This window comes from Rhinoderma darwinii, chromosome 4 (genome assembly GCF_050947455.1).
Source record: "Rhinoderma darwinii isolate aRhiDar2 chromosome 4, aRhiDar2.hap1, whole genome shotgun sequence".
Taxonomy (NCBI): domain Eukaryota; kingdom Metazoa; phylum Chordata; class Amphibia; order Anura; family Rhinodermatidae; genus Rhinoderma; species Rhinoderma darwinii.
This window is the reverse complement of record NC_134690.1, coordinates 163,936,113-163,956,380: the sequence shown is the minus strand read 5'-3', so window position 1 is coordinate 163,956,380 and position 20,268 is coordinate 163,936,113.

The window sequence follows — 20,268 nt, the reverse complement described above, 5'->3', positions numbered from 1 at the left end:
AATGTAATAGATTTATAGTCGGGTCGTTACGGACGCGGCGATACCAAATATGTGTAACTTTTTAACTTTATTTTGTTTTTTTAATAGTAAAGCATTTTGTAAGGGGAAAAGCTGGGTTTTTTTTTCACATTTTTTTTAAAATTAACGTTATTAAACTTTTTTTTCACTATTTTACTAGTCCCACTAGGGGACTATAATATGTGATTCTGCGATCGCATTTATAATACACTGCAATACTTTTGTATTGCAGTGTATTACTGCCTGTCCGTTTAACACGGACAGGCATCTGCTAGGTCATGCATCCGGCATGATCTAGCAGGCATTCGCTCCAGGCAGACCTGGGGGCCTTTATTAGGCCCCCGGCTGCCATTGGAGACACAGACACTCGGCGATCGTATCGCCGGGTGTCGGTGGGAGAGAGAGGGAGCTCCCTCCCTCTCTCTAAAACCACTCAGATGCAGTGCACGCTATTGTGCACCGCATCTGAGGGGTTAAACGGGTGAGATCGATACTAATATCGATCTCACCCGGCAGAGCAGGGACGCTCCCAGCCCTCAGCTGCAGGGAGATTTGACAGCTCCCTGCTCTGTTTACTTATTACGATGCCGCGACGTAAAAAGTCTATGGCATCGGAATAAGGCCCGTTAGTGACCGACGTAAAAACACGATGGGCCGGTCACTAACGGGTTAAATTCTCACAGGAAACTGGTCTTCCATGGTAAGGTCTCATGCACACGACTGTAGCCATGTGCACAGCCGTGATTTTTGGGTCAGCCGGCCACGGAGTGTCAGCCGCGAGCCGCCCGCAAATCGCGCGCCGTGCACATGGCCACGGCAATTATTTTCAATGAGCCCGGACCCACGGTCGTGTGCATGGCCCCATAGGAATGAATGGGGGCGCAATTCTCCTGTGGATTTTCGGGGGAATTGCGCGTTCGTGTGCATGGGGCCTAAATTTGGCATTTTCTTCATCCAATAAAAGTAGTATATGTTCTTGCACTTCATGTTTTGACAACCCGTGTTTATCTAATGGTCTGACTTAATTATTTAACCCCTTAAGTAGATAGCTTATTTTGGGAAGTTGGGTCAAGGCCAGGACTATGGGTTTGGTTGATAGTCATACTTTTTTTTTTTAACATTTAGGGTATGTTCACATGCAAACTCAAAAACTTCTGAAAATACAGAGCTGTTTTCAAGGGAAAACAGCTCCTGATTTTCATACGTTTTTTATGCCACTTGCGATTTTCGAGGCGTTTTTGGAGCTGTTTTCAATAGAGTATATGAAAAACGGCTCCAAAAAAGTCCCAAGAAGTGACCTGCACTTGTTTTTCGCAGCCGTTTTTTTATGTGGCCATTTTTCATAATGGCCACGTAAAAAAACAGCCCATCGGAACCGAACACCGTTTTTCCCGTTGAAATGAATGGGCAGATGTTTGGAGGTATTCTGCTTCCGATTTTTCAGCCGTTTTTCGGGTGTTTACGGCCTGAAAAATGGCTGAAAATAGGGCGTGTGAACATACCCCTATTAGCAACTTTTTCCTTTACTTCTGACAAAGAAAAAAACAGGCCAGTATAAACCCCAGGAACATGCACCGTACATTTGCAGAGTTAGGCTCCATGCATACAACCGTGCCAGTAATTAAGACCCATAATTACAGGCACGGCTGGCCACGGGCGACCTCGGACAGCTGGACGTTTTTATGGACCATGCTCCCATTGTAAAGTACGGGAGCACAGTCCATAAAATAAAAAAATAGGACATTAATTGGCCCGTAAATACAGACCATAATTATGGTCCCTACTAATGGGCGATTGTACGGTCGTGTCCATGGAGCCTTAGGGTATGAGCACACGAGACAAAATAGATTTCATCGCAGAAAATCTGCAGTATACTTCAGTAGCAGCAAAGTAGATGAGGTAGATAGGCTGCGGAAAAAAAAAGCAGAAAAGAAGTGCAGAAATTTACTTGCGGTGTAGATTCCCAATCTGCAGCATGTCAATTACACTTGTGAAAATGTTGCGGAATTTCCACACCGAAGATCCGGTCGGAATTTCCCCAATGTTTACACTGTGTGTGTGGACGTACCCTTAAAAGAACACAAAAATAGAGAGTATATGCGTTGCAGCTTCACACAGTGACTGGAGAGATATACAGTTTCAGCAAATGGGAATTTAAAAAACTTCTATTAATAAATTTTTGTTTTTTTTTGTCGTTTTGCAGGAATTTTAGTCCCATAGACCACAACAAAAAAGCAACAAATTGTAAATAAGAATTTTGAAAATGTTGCATATTACAAAGTCTCTTGTCTAACACTTTTTAGTTACACTCTATCTGAGGCAGATTTTTCTCGTCATGTTTCCAGTGGACAAGCATCTGCCTGGCCAAGAGAGAATAGTGTGTCCTAGGTATATACTTCTCTTCGAGAAGAAGGGATATATATAGAAACCACCAGGGGCGTAACTAGGAAAGACTGGGCCCCATAGCAAACTTTTGACTGGGGCCCCCCCTCTGCTGGGTATCACACAACCCCCCCCCCTTGTAGATAGTGCCTGCCTATAGATTCCACCACACAGCGCCCCCCTATAGATAGCACCATACACATCCCCCTGTAGATAACGCCATACAGCCCCCCTGTAGATAACGCCATACAGTCCCCCCTGTAGATAACGCCATACAGACCCCCTCTGTAGATAACGCCATACAGACCCCCTCTGTAGATAACGCCATACAGCCCCCTCTGTAGATAACGCCATACAGCCCTCTCTGTAGATAACGCCATACAGCCATCTCTATAGATAACGCCATACAGACCCCCTCTGTAGATAACACCATACAGACCCCCTCTGTAGATAACGCCATATAGCCCCCCCAAAAAAAAAACGGCCTATAGTGTGTCCTACAAAAGACATGTATCCCCTCTCCACAGGATATCCACAGGATAGGGGATACATGTGTGATCGCTGGCAGCGATAAGGAGAACGGGGGACCGAAAGTCCCACGAAGTTCTCCATGACGAACCTCGGACTTCCGGCGTCTGCGCAGTTCAATAAAAATGAAAGGAGCGCTGGTCACGCATGCGCACAAGTGCGACCGGTGCGCAAGTCATTTCCATGGAGCTGCCGACACCGACCCCGGAAGTCCGAGGTTTGTCATGGAGAACTTAGGGGGGACTTTCGGTCCCCCGTTCTCCTCATTGCTGGGCGTCCCAGCGATCCCACATGTATCCCCTATCCTGTGGATAGGGGATGCATGTCTTTTGTAGGAACAACCCCTTCAGTGGCGTCGCGCTGTAGCAGCCATAGCGGCTGCTAGCGGAGCCTGTGGCCATGGGATGGGGCCGTGCCGGCGGGTGGCACAGGCCCCCTCATGCTGCAGGCCCCGTAGAAGTCGCTACGGCTGCTATAGCGGTAGTTACGCCACTGCGTATATGTTTGTACGGCGTAAAACTACAGCTCCCAGCATGGCTGGAGCAATGGTAAGGATATGCTGGGAGATGCGGTTTCACAAAAAAAATCATACCACCATCATCTCGCTGCAGATCATACAGTGACTACAATACTGATTAGAGGCAGAATAAACATTTACATTAAGTGACTCACCGGTGACGTCTCAGATTCTAGTTCTTTTCTTCTCCCTCCGGTTCAGACGTCTATGATGGATTTCTCCCGGCCATGACCCAGTAGATATACCCCCCCCCCCCACTATAGATAATGCCATTCACATTCTTATGAGGAAAAAAATATATAAACTTTACATACTCACATGATCCCGTTCCCACGCTGTTCACTGGCGATGCAGACATGCTCTCTTCTGAGCATGTCTGCAGGAGCTGAATGAGCGTCCTCCAATGACGCTGATTGGCGGGGCAGAATGACTTGCCCCGCCAATCAGCACCTTCCAGGCATGGAAGCGGCGCGATGATGTCATCGCGCCGCTAGCCAATCAGCAATCAGTGTCATTGTAAGGCACTAGATGGTCAGGCACGGAACATGCCCGGCCATTCAGTGCTAATACATGTATTTGGCTGCCGCTAACACTGGGGCCCCCTCCGGTGCTAGCGACACCTACAGGCACGAGAGGGCCTGTGTAAGGCTCGGCGGCGCGGGCCCCACAGTAGCGGCGCTACCGCTGTAGCAGCCATAACGGCTGCTAGCGGCGCCACCGGGCATTTGGGTGGGCGTGTCGGCTGGCGGCACGGGCCCCCTCAAGCCCCGTAGCAGCCGCTACGGCTGCTACCGCGGTAGTTACGCCACTGGAAACCACATTTATTTTTTGCCTTTTACACTGAGCATAATAAACTTTTCCTAAACTAAATTTAATATTAAGGGGGACCGGCCAACAGATCTTCTTCAATGACTGGAACAAAATTTAGCAATTTTATTGTATTGACCAGCATCATAAAAACTGTTATAACCAGAACTAATCTGATATGATAAAAACATCTATGGGGAAATTAATATAGCCCCATAAAGGTTAGTGTCTCTATAGATAATATGGCCATTTTAACTTCTACATTATACTCAATGGAACCTCAAAAATAGAGGCTACATTTTTTCAGGTTTCTTGACATAACAATTCTGACATAAATACTGAGCTAAATGTAGACAAAACTATCCATATTTTGTGTCAGCATTTAGTTACATATTTCAATATAACAGTGAATGAGGCCTAAACCTGACAACAGCCAGGAGCATAGCCATAGGGGTGCAAAGGTAGCAGTCACACCTGGGACATGGTGCCAGAGGATGTCAAAAAGTCCCCTATTCAACTCAAGAGTAGTATAAATGGCACATGGTAGGTGGAAGGGGGGGGGGGGGCGCTGTTACAGATTTTGCATTAGGCCCCAGAAACTTCAAGTTACACCTCTAACTACAGTCAAATGTGGAAGCTTGCAGTAATATTCTACCACACACCACAGTCTGTAGTAAATATGCACCAAGCAAGCCTACACATATTCACCTGTACCAGTAGAGCACTGTTTATTACATGGGTTCCTTTCGTTGTCTGTAAACTAACAGGATTAGCTGGATAGATTTTACTGGTGACAGAGATTATATATTTATACAAATCCATTACAATTTTTTGTTTTAACCCTTGTTTTAGGTTCTGTTGCCAACTATGTGGTCGACGCTGGGCCTCTTCAAAAGTGCACATATTATTCCAGATAAAGTATAAGAGTAAAACAGGGAAGGTCATGATGCACATCTTCAAGCAAAAGTGTAAAATATGTAATGCTGGATTATATGAGCACCCTATGTTTACACCTGAGAATATAGAAATTACTATAAGCATGCTGGTTAATAGGATATGTGAAAAAATCTACAATACCCCTAAAGAAGATATGCCATCAAGAAGCTTTATCACAAATGGAAGACAAGATGGTCCGCATGATTCCAGCAATTGTGAAGGTTGTGCAAGCGGGATATGCACGAGAAACAATAACCGGAATGAAGGCCTCAATCAGAACAATGTGGAAGTCCAAGCTCCTTCTTATGGAAATTATTTGGGGAGAACAGAATCACATTTGTTTCATAATAATAGACATACTCGGCAATCTGACCAAGATAGTGTAGATTTAAATTCATTATGCAATTGCTGTGTTATACTGTAAGAACCGAATTAATGGGGTTGTACAAGATTAGAAACAAGAATCCGTTTTTTTATTCAAGAAACAGCACCACTCTTGTCTATGGATTTTTGTTTGCTTTGGCAGGTCAGCCTTCAATTGAGATGGGTTGCAATACCAGACACAGCCAATAGCTGTTTCGGGGGGGGGGGGGGGGGGGTAGAAGCTTTTTTTCTAATCCTAGTCAACCTCCTTATGTAATATAGTGGATTAACACATGGAAAAAGGGATTTAAATGTAAAAACATTTTGTTGACTTTTAAATATGATAATCTTTCTGGCCTAGACCTGATGACAAGTATATTGGTTTATCCTAGCATGTGGAATTCATTGATCATGTGGCAGTTTGACACAGCAGAACATACGTTTGTTTTCATAAGATACAGATGGGTTAAGGGAGATATGTCACTAGTTTATTAATGCCCTAACTAATCTAATAGGCACTATGATGCTAATAACTAGTGTCTTTTTTTTTTCAAAAACGTTTATTATTTGCAAAGTTGTGTGCATTTTTCTAAATATGCTAATTAGGCTATACTTGCCAAATGGGAGGTAACTTTTTCTTTTTACTGTGGGCGGTGTAATGTTTTCTGTGTGATGCTGTCCAATCAGCGTCATACAGTTCTCCTCTTCCCAGCCCAGAAATACAGCATAATCATATAGTATACAGTTCCATTCCCGACTGTGTTTTCAACTGGTGATATTTCTGGTAGTTTCATAGCTAGAACTGTGATCCTGGTGTCATATGAACGATTAGAATCTAATTTTTCATATGCTACCAGAACCACAGCCGGAGATATGGCTATTTGATGTGATTCCCCCTTCCTTACAGCCGCAGTCTCTCACACTGTGTGAAGCAGCTTCATGCTGATAGGACAGCGTCAGAGGCTGTGACGTAGCTCCACCTCAGGAGAATCGCTGCTGTTGACACCCACTTGTCTAGTATAGACTAATTTGCATATTTAGAAAAAGCTCATAACGTTTAAAATAATAAAGGTTTCAGGACACAATTTTCACCAGTATTATCAGTGTGACAGCGCCTATTAGATTAGCTAGGAGACTGGGCGTTACTCTACTAGTAACAGATCCTCTTTAATTGACCCTCATGTGTTTAAGAAAGGGAATTTAGATCATGAATCCCACGGGGCACAGAAACTAATGTGAGTGATGACAATTTCTGTACAACATTGCGGAATATGTTGGCACTATATAAACAACAGAAATTAATAATTATTGGTTATTTGATGTAACAAGAGGTAATTTAAGAACTATAATATTTTTTTACTAAATCATTTCTGGTGTATAAAAATTACCTTTCTTTTATTCTGTGTTTGCTTACTCTTGTTGTATTTTTATCTATACATTAAAAGGGATACAAAAAATGACGCAACTATTGTATGTATTTATTATGCATTACACAGATTATAGATAACATACACTATATAGACAAAAGTATTGGGACCCCCTCACATTTCCCCTACAGGAGAATTTTATGATACCCCATTCTAAATCCATAGGCATTAATATAGAGTCGTCCCCCCTTGCAGTTATAGCAGTCTAAACTCTTCTGGGAAGGCTATCTACAAGATTTTGGAGCTTGTCTGTGGGAATTTTGCCCATTCCACCAGAAGAGCATTTGTGAGGTTAGTCACTGATGTTGGACAAGGGGTCCTGGCTCACAATCTCCATTCTAGTTCATCCCAAAGGTGATTGATGGGGTAGAAGTCAGGGCTCTGTGCGGGCCAGTCAAGTTTTTCTGCACCAAACTCGCCCAACCGTGCCTTTATGGACCTTGCTTTGTGAAATGGGACACAGTCATGCTGGAATAGGAAAGGATCTTCCCCAAACTGTTCCCACAAAGTTTATGGCATACAATTGTCCAAAATGTCTTTGGTATACTGAAGCATTAAGATTTCCTTCACTGTAACTTAGGGGCCTAGGCCAACCACTGCAAAACAAACCCATAGCATTATCCCTCCTCCACCAAACTTTACAGTTGCAACAATGCAGTCAGTCAGGTAACGTTGTACTGGCATTCGCCAAACCCAGACTTATCCATCTGATGGCACACAGCAGTATCTCTGTGTGTTTCTCCCTGTTTGCTCCTGCTCTCCTCCTTTCCCTCCCCTATCCATAGAATTCTGTGTGCAGCATGTAACCTGATCCCTCAGTGAGCTGAGTCCGTCAGGGATGGTGGCTGGTATATACAGGAATGATGGGGGTTATGTACAGGGATGATGGGGGTTATATAAGGGGATGATGGCTGGTATACACTGGGATGATGAGGGTTAATGCAGGGATGATGGCTAGACTTACCCATCAACCCTGTACAGTATATAACAACCATCAAGACAGATTTGGAAGTAAATTCAGAGTGACTAAACATTTAGGAGAGAAGGAGAGGAGCCAGATAAGTGGCAAAAGAGGAATTTTCCTGTAATAAAATATACTTTTTATATTGGCTTATACTCTTGATTTATGCAAAGTTTGTTTAAATGACAGTGCCTATTTAAATAAAACAATAAATACTAAGTGGGCATGTGCAGTGATTATATCTGCTGTCAGTAAACAGATCACTATGCAGAGACCTGGCTGTGGAGAGCGTGACCGAGCATGCATGTTTACCAGTACTCAACTCATTAGGTGGTTGTGCACAATTCTATACACTTTGAGCACTAGTTAGCGCCAGACTATGTAAGTTAATGTTGTAACTCTTCACTGGATCATTTTTTAACAGCATGTAAATGGCATTTGTAATATGTTATGATCAACACAATGAATACAGAGGTGTAGCTAGGGGTTTAGCACAGGGGGGGGGGGATGGACGGACATATCTGAGTGGGCCCCAGCCCAGCGGGCCCCCCGCTAACGCATGTTTACAACTGAAGAGGCACATTCTAATTATATACCAGCTGTAATGACGGGGTAGGGAGACAGACAGGTGAGCCCTAATCTACCCGCCACTCAGTCCCTGTCTACTTGCACGGCCCGACCTAGGCGACGGCGTACAACTGGGCGACGGTCCCTACGCTCAATATGTGCACGACAGACAAACAGACAAGGGTACACAGAAGCTAAGGGAAATGGGGCAGTTGCCCACGGCAACATCGTGAGCAACAAGAGTAGTGAACGAGCCGAGTCAAACCAGGAGTGAACGAGGTACCAAACGCAGAGCAGGAGAGTAGTCAGTAAAGCCAGGGTCAATTAGAAGCAGAGGTAAATAGTACTAGCAGGAGCAGCAGAGCCAGGAACCCAGACAGAATCACAGGCAAAGGAGGAGCAGGAAATGAAGGTATAAATAGACAAAGGGCGGGAGCTAGCTCCATCTGGCCAGGCTGTGTGGTAGCAAATCGAGTCACTCTATCAGACTTAGGAGCAGGTGCAGACTGATTAACCACCGGCGTCGACACAGAAGCTGTGTCTGGCAGATCCTTTACAGTACCCCCCCTTTTATGAGGGGCCACTGGACCCTTTCAAGGTGGACCTGGCTTATTGGGGAACCGAAGATGGAACCTCCTGAGCAATATCCCAGCGTGAACATCCCGGGTGGGTACCCAAGTCCTCTCCTCAGGCCCATATCCTCTCCAATGGACCAGGTACTGGAGGGAGCCTTGGACCATCCTGCTGTCCACAATCTTGGCCACCTCGAATTCTACCCCTTCAAGGGTGAGAACAGGGACCGGAGGTTTCCTCGAGGGAGCCAAGGATGGGGTGCAGCATTTCAGGAGGGAGGCATGAAACACGTTGTGTATTCGAAAAGATGGGGGTAACTCCAGTCGGAGGGAGACAGGGTTAAGGACTTCTATGACCTTGTACGGCCCTACACACCGGAGAGCGCATTTTTTGGATGGGATTTTAAGGCGCAAATTTTTTGAAGACAGCCACACCAGATCCCCGACCACAAACAAGGGGTTAACAGAACATCTTCTATCTGCCTGAGTCTTTTGTATGCTCTGGGACGCCTCTAGGTTCTTCTGAACCTCTGCCCAGACTGTGCACAGTTCCCAATGGACGACATCTACCTCGGGATTGTTGGAACCACCAGGTGAAATGGAGGAGAACCGTGGATTAAATTCAAAATTACAGAAAAAGGGGGAGACCCCTGATGAGTTACTGGCCCGGTTATTAAGGGAAAATTCGGCGAGGGAAATGAAGGAGACCCAATCATATTGACAGTCAGAGATAAAACACCTTAAATATTGTTCTAGAGTCTGATTAGTCCTCTCAGTTTGGCCATTAGTTTCAGGATGGAAGGCCGAGGAGAAGGACAGATCAATCTCCAACTTTTTACAGAAAGCTCTCCAAAACAATGAAACAAATTGTACCCCTCTGTCAGAAACAATATTGAATGGAACCCCATGGAGGCGCAGGATGTGTTTGACAAACAAGGTAGCTAACGTCTTAGCATTGGGTAGTTTCTTGAGGGGCACAAAGTGGCACATCTTACTGAAGCAGTCTACTACAACCCACACCACCGACTTGCCTTGAGATGGAGGCAGATCGGTGATAAAATCCATAAAGATATGGGTCCAAGGTCTCTGGGGAATGGGCAAAGAACATAACAAGCCCGCTGGTCGGGACCTGGGAGACTTGGACCTAGCACAAATTTCACAAGCGGCGACGTAGGCCTTAACGTCTTTAGGCAACCCAGGCCACCAATAGTTTCTGGCAATGAGGTGCTTGGTACCCAGTATGCCTGGATGGCCAGATAGTGCAGAGTCATGATTTTCCCTGAGTACCCTTAGCCGTTTTTGCAGGGGAATAAACAGCTTGTTTTCAGGAAGGTTCCCGGGAGCTGAACCTTGATCAGCGGCAATTTTGGAGACTAAATCAGAATCAACAGAGGAAATGATTATACCTGGGGGCAAAACACAAGCAGGATCTTCCTCCAAAGGAGGGCTGGCCATGAAGCTACACGACAGTGCATCAGCTTTAATATTTTTAGACCCAGCCCTATAGGTGACCAAAAAGTTGAATCTAGTAAAAAACAACGCCCATCGAGCTTGTCTCGGGTTTAGCCTCCGGGCGATTCTAGGAAAACCAGATTCTTGTGGTGGGTATGGACCATTACCTGGTGTCTAGCCCCCTCCAGGAAGTGGCGCCACTCTTCAAATGCCCATTTAATGGCTAAGAGTTTGCGGTTGCCAATGTCATAGTTACTCTCAGTGGGCGAGAACTTCCTGGAGAAGTAGGCACAGGGACGGAGATGGATGAGGGACCTGGTACACTAGGACAAGACAGCACCCACTCCCACCTCGGAGACGTCAACCTCCACTATGAATGGCTCCATTTGGTTAGGCTGAATCAGCACTGGGGCCGAGATAAAGCACTTCTTAATGACTTCAAAAGCCTGGACCGCCTCTGGAGGCCAGTGGAGATCAGCACCTTTGCGAGTAAGATCCGTAAGAGGCTTAGCGATGACCGAGAAGTTAGCAATAAATCTCCTGTAATAATTAGCAAACCCCAGGAAGCACTGTAATGCCTTCAGGGAGGCAAGTTGGACCCATTCAGCCACAGCCTGAACCTTGGCAGGGTACATGCGGAATTCATGAGGAGTGAGGATTTGAACCAAAAATGTTATCTCCTGCACCTCAAACACACATTTTTAGGTTTTAGCAAAGAGTTTGTTTTCCCAAAGGGCCTGGAGCACCTTCCTGACATGCTCAATGTGGGAGGACCAGTCCTTGGAAAACACATGTATGTCATCAAGGTATACTACAAGAAATACCCCCAGGTAGTCTCTTAAAATCTCATTTATGAAATTCTGGAAGACCGCGGGAGCATTACAAAACCCAAAGGGCATGACGAGGTATTCAAAATGACCTTCGGGCGTGTTAAACGCAGTCTTCCACTCATCCCCCTCTCTGATGCGGATAAGGTTATAAGCCCCCTGTAGATCAAACTTAGAGAACCATTGGGCCCCCTGAACCTGATTGAAGAGATCAGGAATCAAAGGAAGGGGATACTGGTTCCTTACAGTGACCTTATTCAAGTTTCGGTAATCGATGCACGGCCTAAGACCACCATCCTTCTTCCCTACGAAGAAGAAGCCAGCACCTACCGGAGAAGTAGAGGGGCGAATGTAACACTTGGCCAGATATTCCTGGATATACTCTCTCATGGCTTCACATTCGGGACAAGAGAGATTAAATATCCTACCCTTAGGGAGCTTAGCTCCTGGTACCAAATTGATTGCGCAACCGTATTCTCTATGAGGAAGTAACACTTCGGAGGCCTTTTTGAAAAAAACATCAGCGAAGTCCTGAATAAACTCAGGTAGAGTGTTCACCTCCTCAGGGAGAGAAATAAAATTAACAGAAAAACATGACGTCATGCATTCATTACCCCATTTGGTAAGATCCCCAGTATTCCAGTTAAACGTGGGATTATGCATCTGCAACCAGGGAAGGCCTAAAACCAAATCGGACGATAATCCTTGCATCACCAGTACAGAATACTGCTCCAAATGCATGGAGCCAACAAGGAGTTCAAAAACAGGGGTATGCTGCGTAAAATAACCATTAGCAAGTGGAGTGGAGTCGATACCCACTACCGGGATAGGTTTAGGCAAATCAATCAATGGCATAGCAAATTCCACAGACATAATATTAGCAGAAGACCCTGAATCCACGAAGGCACTGCCGGTAGCAGACCTACCCTCAAAAGAGACCTGAAAGGGAAGCAAGATCTTATTAGGTTTCATATTTACGGGAGATACCTGTGCGCCCAAGTGACCCCCCGATGGTCACTTAGGCGCGGAAGTTCTTCCGGCTGCTTATTCTTACGCCTAGGACAGTTGTTCACTTGATGCTTGTCATCCCCACAATAGAAGCAGAGACCATTCTTCCTACAGAGCTCTCTACGTTGTTGGGGAGACACGGAGGCCCCGAGTTGCATTGGTTCATCCGAGTTTTCCGTGGAAGAACGAAGCAACGGAACCTCGGGAGCCATCATGGGGGAGCCAGAGGAGAAAGCACAAAAACGTTCAAGTCGTCGTTCCCTGATACTAAAGCTATAACCTGATCTAGAGAGTCTGAAGAGGGATAGCTAACTAACAGGTCTTTCAGGGCGTTCGACAGACCCAATCTAAACTGGCACCTCAAGGCAGGGTCATTCAACCGAGAAGCTACACACCACTTCCTAAAGTCAGAACAGTACTCCTCAATGGGTCTCTTACCCTGACGTAAGGTCACCAGCTGACTCTCGGCAAAGGCAGTCTTGTCAGTCTCGTCAAAGTTGAGCCCGAGAGCAGAAAAAAAAAGATCAACAGAGGAAAGTTCAGGGGCGTCAGGAGCTAAGGAGAAGGCCCATTCTTGGGGCCCGTCCTGGTGCCGGGACATAATTATACCCACTCGCTGGCTCTCAGAACCTGAGGAGTGGGGCCTTAGACGGAAATAGAGCCTACAACTCTCCCAAAAGGAGAAAAAAGTATTCCGGTCCCCTGAGAACCGGTCAGGCAACTTGAGGTGGGGTTCAAGAGGTGAGGTGGGGGGCACTACCAGGGTAGCATCACGCTGGTTGCCCCTCTGAGCCAGGGCTTGGACCTGTAGGGAGAGGCCCGGCATTTGCTGAGCCAGGGTCTCAAGGAGGTCCATAGTTGTGTCAGGGACCAGGGTAGAAAAGGTATATGGGCCTGCGATTATTTAATGACGGGGTAGGGAGACAGACAGGTGAGCCCTAATCTACCCGCCACTCAGTCCCTGCCTACTTGCACGGCCCGTCCTAGGTGACGGCGTACAACTGGGCACGGTCCCTATGCTCAATATGTGCACGACAGATAAACAGACAAGGGTACACAGAAGCTAAGGGAAATGGGGCAGTTGCCCACGGCAACACCGTGAGCAACAAGAGTAGTGAACGAGCCGAGTCAAACCAGGAGTGTACGAGGTACCAAACACAGAGCAGGAGAGTAGTCAGAGCCTGAGTGCCTGAGTGGTAGCAGATCGAGTCACTCTATCAGACTTAGGAGCAGGTGCAGACTGATTAACCACGGGCGTCGACACAGAAGCTGTGTCTGGCAGATCCTTTACACCAGCCATCATCCCTGTATATAACCCCAATCATCACTGTATATAACCCCATCATCCCTAAATATACCAGCCATTATCCCTGTATATACCAGCCATCATCCCTGTATATAACCCCCATCATCTCTGTATATAACCCCCATCATCCCTAAATATACCAGCCATCATCCCTGTATATACCATCCATCATCCCTGTGTATACCCATATCATCTCTGTATATACCAGCCAGGCTAGTATATACAGGTAAGATGGGGGTTATAAACAGGGATGGTGGCTGGTATAAACAGGGATGATGGGGGTTATATACAGGGATGATGGGGGTTATATAAAGGGATGATGGGGGTTAATGCAGGACTACCCATCATCCCTGTACAGTATATAATGACCATCATCACAGTATATATAACAAACATAATCCCTGTATATAACAACCATCATTCCTGTTTATAAACCCCATCATACCTGTATATACCAGCCAGGCTACCCCTGCTGTATAGGTTGGTATGGCGTAAAACTACTGCTCCCAGCATGACCCAAACAACGGTAAGGATATGCTGGGAGTTGCTGTTTTAAAAATAAAAAAAACATATCACCCATCATCTGATTAGAGGCAGAATACACATTTACATTAAGTGACTCAGCGTTGACTATCTCAGATTCTAGTTGTTCCTTTTCTCTTTTCTTCTTCATCCGTTCCAGACCTCTATGATGACTTCTTCCGGCCACAGCTCATTTCTGCAGTTTGCCGCTTAGATGTCTTCAGCTTCTTACATTTCAAACATTTCTGCACCTATAAACGAAGATAAAATTCTTACGATGCCACTCACTAGGCGCCTAAATATAATAGCACAATACACTGTGTCCCTGATTATAATAGCACCATACACTGTGTCCCTGATTATAATAGCACCATACTGTGTCCCACACACACACACACACACACACACAGAGTGCTCCCTGTAGATAGTGCCCCCATAGATCCCCCTGTAGATAGTACCCACATACAGCCCCCTGTAGATAGTGCCCCACATATATCCCCCTGTAGATACTGCCCCATATATAGCCCCCTGTAGATCGTGCCCTATATTTAACCACCCTGTAGATAGTGTCCCACATATAGCACCCCCTGTATATAGTTCCCCACATATAGCCCCCGTGTAAATCATGCCCTACATATAGCCCCCCCTGTAGATAGTGTCCCACATATAGCCTCCCCTGTAGATTGTGCCCCACATATAGCTCCCCCGTAGATAATGCCACTCACACTTTTAAGTGAAAAAAAACAAAAACTTTACATACTCACCTTGATCCTGTCCCCACACCATCCTGTGTCTTCTGAGCAGGTCTGCTGGAGCTGAATGACGCTTACGTCATTGAAGGGTGCTGATTGGCAGGACAAAATGATAAGGTCAATCAGCGCCTTTAAAAAATGGAAGCAGCGCGATGACGTCATCACGTCGCTAGCGTCGTTGAAAGGCACTGATTTGCAGATCAGAATGACTTGCCCCGCCAATCAGCGCCTTTCAACAACGGAAGCGCTAGCGTCGTTGAAAGGCGCTGATTGGCTGGGCAAGTCATTGTTAGGTGCCCGGCCATTTGGCGCTTTTGCATGTAATTGTATCTGTGTCAGGAGGGGGTGGCGGGGGCTGGTTTCAGTTGAGCCGCTGCCCCCTCAGGCAAGCAGCATCCTCCTTTGTGGAGCGGTGCTCATGGCGCGGACGATCGCAGTGGGCCAGCATAGGCTCTCGTAAATGTCAGAGTTGGGGGCCATTGTTAGGCCCAGCGTTGCCATGGCAATATTTGGCACCCCAAAATTGCATTGCGGTGTTGCCGATGGGCTTACAGAGGGCACCCTCTCAGTATAGCCTGCCACAAAAAATTATCCCTACTTCTAAATCCAAATAAAATAATAGCAATATTCCAAACACACTGTATATGAATATAGAATCTAATTAAATATTATTGCACGTAATAGCAATTTATCCTACAAATTATCCAACTTTGTGTGCACCTCTCCTCCCCCTCCCAATGTAGAATTTTAAACTGGTTTGCCACACTAGAATATATACCTTCCCATACTCACTACATTACACTTATCCCTTACTTATGGACATACAGTATTTGTTCACATTAAGTATCAGAGACGTGTTCTGCTTATTTAGTTCTATAAAGACAGAAGAGTTGCAGATTTTCTTCCCACCTTTGAAATTGTAAGTTTTACAAATACACTAAGCTCATACATAAATAAAGTAGCAGTACTAAACTCAGTACAGAGATCAACTGCAAAGTAGTAATTGTCATATAAGTTTGTACTGTGTGAAACTACAGCTTCCAGCATGGCCTGAACAATGGCAGTGTTGGATTAAGTAGACCATAGGCCATAGGCCGTTCCCCAAACTTGGGCCCCTCTTTCCCACCGCCGCTCTGCCATGCCTATAGTGAACATTACCATGTGTGTTACGATTCCCCATGTCAAAGTGCTGTGTCCCTACATCGCTAACAGTATCACGCTGTGTAGGGACACATTCTATTGACAATGGAAATGGTAACACGCATTTGTCTATTAGTCCTGGGCTACTCAAAGACTTTATGTGGAATTCAAGGGTTTCCTATAACAGACATTTCAGGAGAGGGGACAGATCCTCTATAGATCCAGTGACTCACAAGAGATGTCTTCTCTAATGGGAGTCGTTATATTTTCTTTTCTTCTCCATCTGACAACAAAACGTTATGGTGACTTCTCCTTATGACTGCCGAGTTTTCTGATGAGAAATCTTTGCCCCACACTTCCGCAGCCATTTCCAGCCTCCATTTCCATACCAAGGCCCAGGCCCATACATTAAAGGTGTCGTCCTGGCACGGACCAGTTTTTTTTACTGATAACCTATCCACAAGATAGTTTATCAGTATATGATCGGTGCGGGTCCGAAACCCAGACGCTGCACTAATCAGTTGTTGTGGCTGTCTCCGGGCAACGGATGTTGTACTGTGTTCAGTGCCCGTTGTGCTGGAAGCAGATGGCTCCATATACTGCATAGCGGTCGTACTGCAGAGCTTTAACTCTGCTTCTATTCACTTGAATAGGAGCAGACCTGCAGTATTGCAGCACACCCGGAGCCATGTGCTTCCGGCACAGTCATCCAGTGCGCAGAGGCAGCTGAGCGGTGTGGGGTATTTGTGTCAGACCCCCATGATCATATACTGGTGACCTATCTTTTGGATAGGTCATCAGTATGAAAAAACTATACGTGCCTGAACAACCCCTTTACTCAGACTAATAAATTCGGACCCCAGACCAGACTCTAGAATTCATACAGATCCCAGAACTTCTAAACTATTGCAGTCCCCAGACCAGACCCCCCTAAACAAATACAAACCCCAGAACTGACCCCCTAAACTAATACATACCCCAGACCTGACTCCCTAAACTAATACGGACCCCAGACCCCCAAATGCAGACCCCAGACTATCTAAAGTAATACAGACCACAGATTCCTTAAATTTAGACAAATAAATAAAGACCCCCTAAATACAGACACCAGACCCCTAAATACCGACCCAAGACCTGACCCCCTAAACTAATAATGGCCCCAGACTTGACTCCCTAAACTAATACAGACCCCAGACCAGATGCCCCTAAATAAATACAGACCCCAGAACAGACCTCCTTCATACAGACCCCAGACCCCTTAACCCCTTAGTGACCACTAATACGCCTTTTCACGTGATTCACTAATGGGCTTTAGGCTAGGCTGACGCCTTTTCACGTCATCCTAGTCTAAGTCCTGCACGGGTCTCCCGTGCAGGCTGGAGCCGGGGCTCTGCTGTCTGATGACAGCTGAGCTCCTGCTCCAACGCCCGCGATTGAAGTTTACTTCGATCGCGGCCGTTTAACCCGTTAAATGCCGCCGTCAATAGCGACCGCGGCATTTAACTTTGTTTACAGAGGGAGTGCGCTGCCTCTGTCACCCATCGGCGGCCCGCGAATGAAATCGCGGGTCTCCGATGGGGTGTCATGGCAGCCGGGGGCTTGATAAAAGCCCCCAGGTCTGCCCTGGACATATTCCTGTTAGGACGCGCCGGAGGCACGTCCTAACAGATTGCCTGTCAGATTTACACTGACAGGCAATAATGCTCTGGTATACGAAGTATACCAGAGCATTATAGCAGCGATCGCAATATCGCACAGTAAAGTCCCCTAGTGGGACTAATAAAATCAGTCATCAAAGTGAAATAAAGATTATTAATAAAAAGTACAGTAAAAAAATAAATAAAACCATTTTTTTCCATAAAAAGTGGTTTTATTTAGTAAAAGTGTAAAAAAAAAAAAAAAAGTACACATATGTGGTATCGCCGCGACCGTAATGACTCCATTAATAAAGTTAATATGTAATTTAAACCGCAAAGTGAACACCGTAAAAAAAAACGCAAAAAACAATGGCGAAATTGCAATTTTTTTCCATTGCCCCCCAAAAAAGTCATAATAAAAATCAATCAATAAGTCCCATGCACCCCAAAACAGTACCATTCAAAACTACGTCTTGTCCCGCAGAAAACAAGCCCAAAAAATCACTACATTGATGGAAAAATAAAAAAATTACGGCTCTTGGAAAGCGACGATGCAAAAGCAAATAATTTTAGTTCAAAAATGTTTTTATTGTGCAAAAGCCGTAAAACATAAAAAAACCTCTACATATGTGGTATCGCCGTAATCGTACCGACCCATAGAATAAAGGTAACATGTTATTTACGTCGCATAGTGAACGGCATCAATTTAAAAATGCATAGAACAATGGCGGAATTTCAGGTTTTTTTTATAATCCCCCCCAAAAAGGTTAATAAAAGTTAATATAAAAATTATATGTACCCAAAAATGGTGCCATTAAAAAGCACAACTAATCCCGCAAAAAACAAGTCCTCATACAGCTATGTAGACGAAAAAATAAAAACTTTATAGCTCTTTGAATGCGACTATAGAAAAGCGAATAAAATAGCTTGGTCATTAGGGCCTAAAATGGGCTGGTCACTAAGGGGTTAATCTATTACAGACCCAGACAGACCCCATAAATACAGACACCAGACCCCTTAAAATAATCTATCCCCTTAAACTTACATAGTAGCTCATTCTTCTCTCTTGATGCTGTTCAGGGACCTTTGGTCATGTGACCTGAAGGTCTCCAAACAGTAACAAGAACTGCAGACGTAAGGCCATGTGACCTCATGTCTGCAGGTCCTTTTGCAGAATATAGACAATGCAGTCTGTCGCGGCAAAACTGCAATGTACTGTACTTTGGGCGACCATGGGTCCTCGGGAGCCTTGGGCCCCGGACGGCCGCACAAAACACCCCTATTACGATACGCCATTGAACAATGGTATGGGTATGCTGTAAGTTGTTGTTTCACAAGGAAGAATGCTACCACTGATCATCATGCTGTAGGCAATGCAAGTGAATACAGTACTAATGAGACGCAGTCAGTTGCAGAATTATCATTCCAACTTGTTAGTGAGGCTTCTGTCATAAGTATACATGCACTTTGCGTTTACCCATTAGATTTCCTTTTATTCCTATTAACTGTCCTACCCCTTCCCTCTATTCCACCCCCAGTTGTATTACTTGGCCCAGTAGCTCAGTAGCTATGCTGTCTTCCCCTCCTATGCTGTAATTTCGCTCCGCCATCTCTATTTTAACCGGTTAAGCAGAGGCATAGCTAGGTTCTCCAGCACCTGGGGAAAAGATTCAGTTTGGCACCCACCCCCAACCTCTTCCCCGACATCTCCTTCCCCCTCGCCGTGTTTGGGCGTAAAAAACATTTGTACATTTTACAAGCAATATAGTTCTATACACAACACCAGAACCAAGCTCTGTACATATATACAGCACCAGAACAAAGCTCAGTACATAAATACAACACCAGCACAAATACAGCTCAATTTAGTGCAACCCCTGCCGTATAGGTATGTACGGCGTAAAACTACAGCTCCCAGAATGGCCCGAACAATGGTAAGGATATGCTGGGAGATGCTGTTTCACAAAAAATTAATCATATCATAATCATACCACCCATCATCTCACTGCAGATCATACAGTGACTACAGTGCTGATTAGAGGCAGAATAAACATTTACATTAAGTGACTCACCGGTGACGTCTCAGATTCTAGTTCTTTTTCTCCATCCGGTCCAGACCTCTATGATGACTTCTCCCGGTCACAGACCATTTCTGCAGTTTGCCGCTCAGATGTCTTCAGCTTCTCACTTTTCCAACATTTCTACACCTATAAATAAAGATAAAGTTGTCATTATACCACACGCTACGCCCTAAATATAATAGCGCCATACAATGCACCTCTAATTATAATAGCACCATACACTGTGTCTCACACACACACACACACACACACAGACACACACACACACACACACACACACACACACACACCGTGCCCCCTATAGATAGTGTCTGCCATAGAGCCCCCTGTAGATAGTTCCCCCATATAGCCCACCCCTGTATATAGTGTCCCACAAATAGCCCCCCCTATAGTGCTCCACAGATAGCCCACCCCTGTATATAGCCCCCCTGTAGATATAGTCCACCCCTGTATATAGTGCTCCAC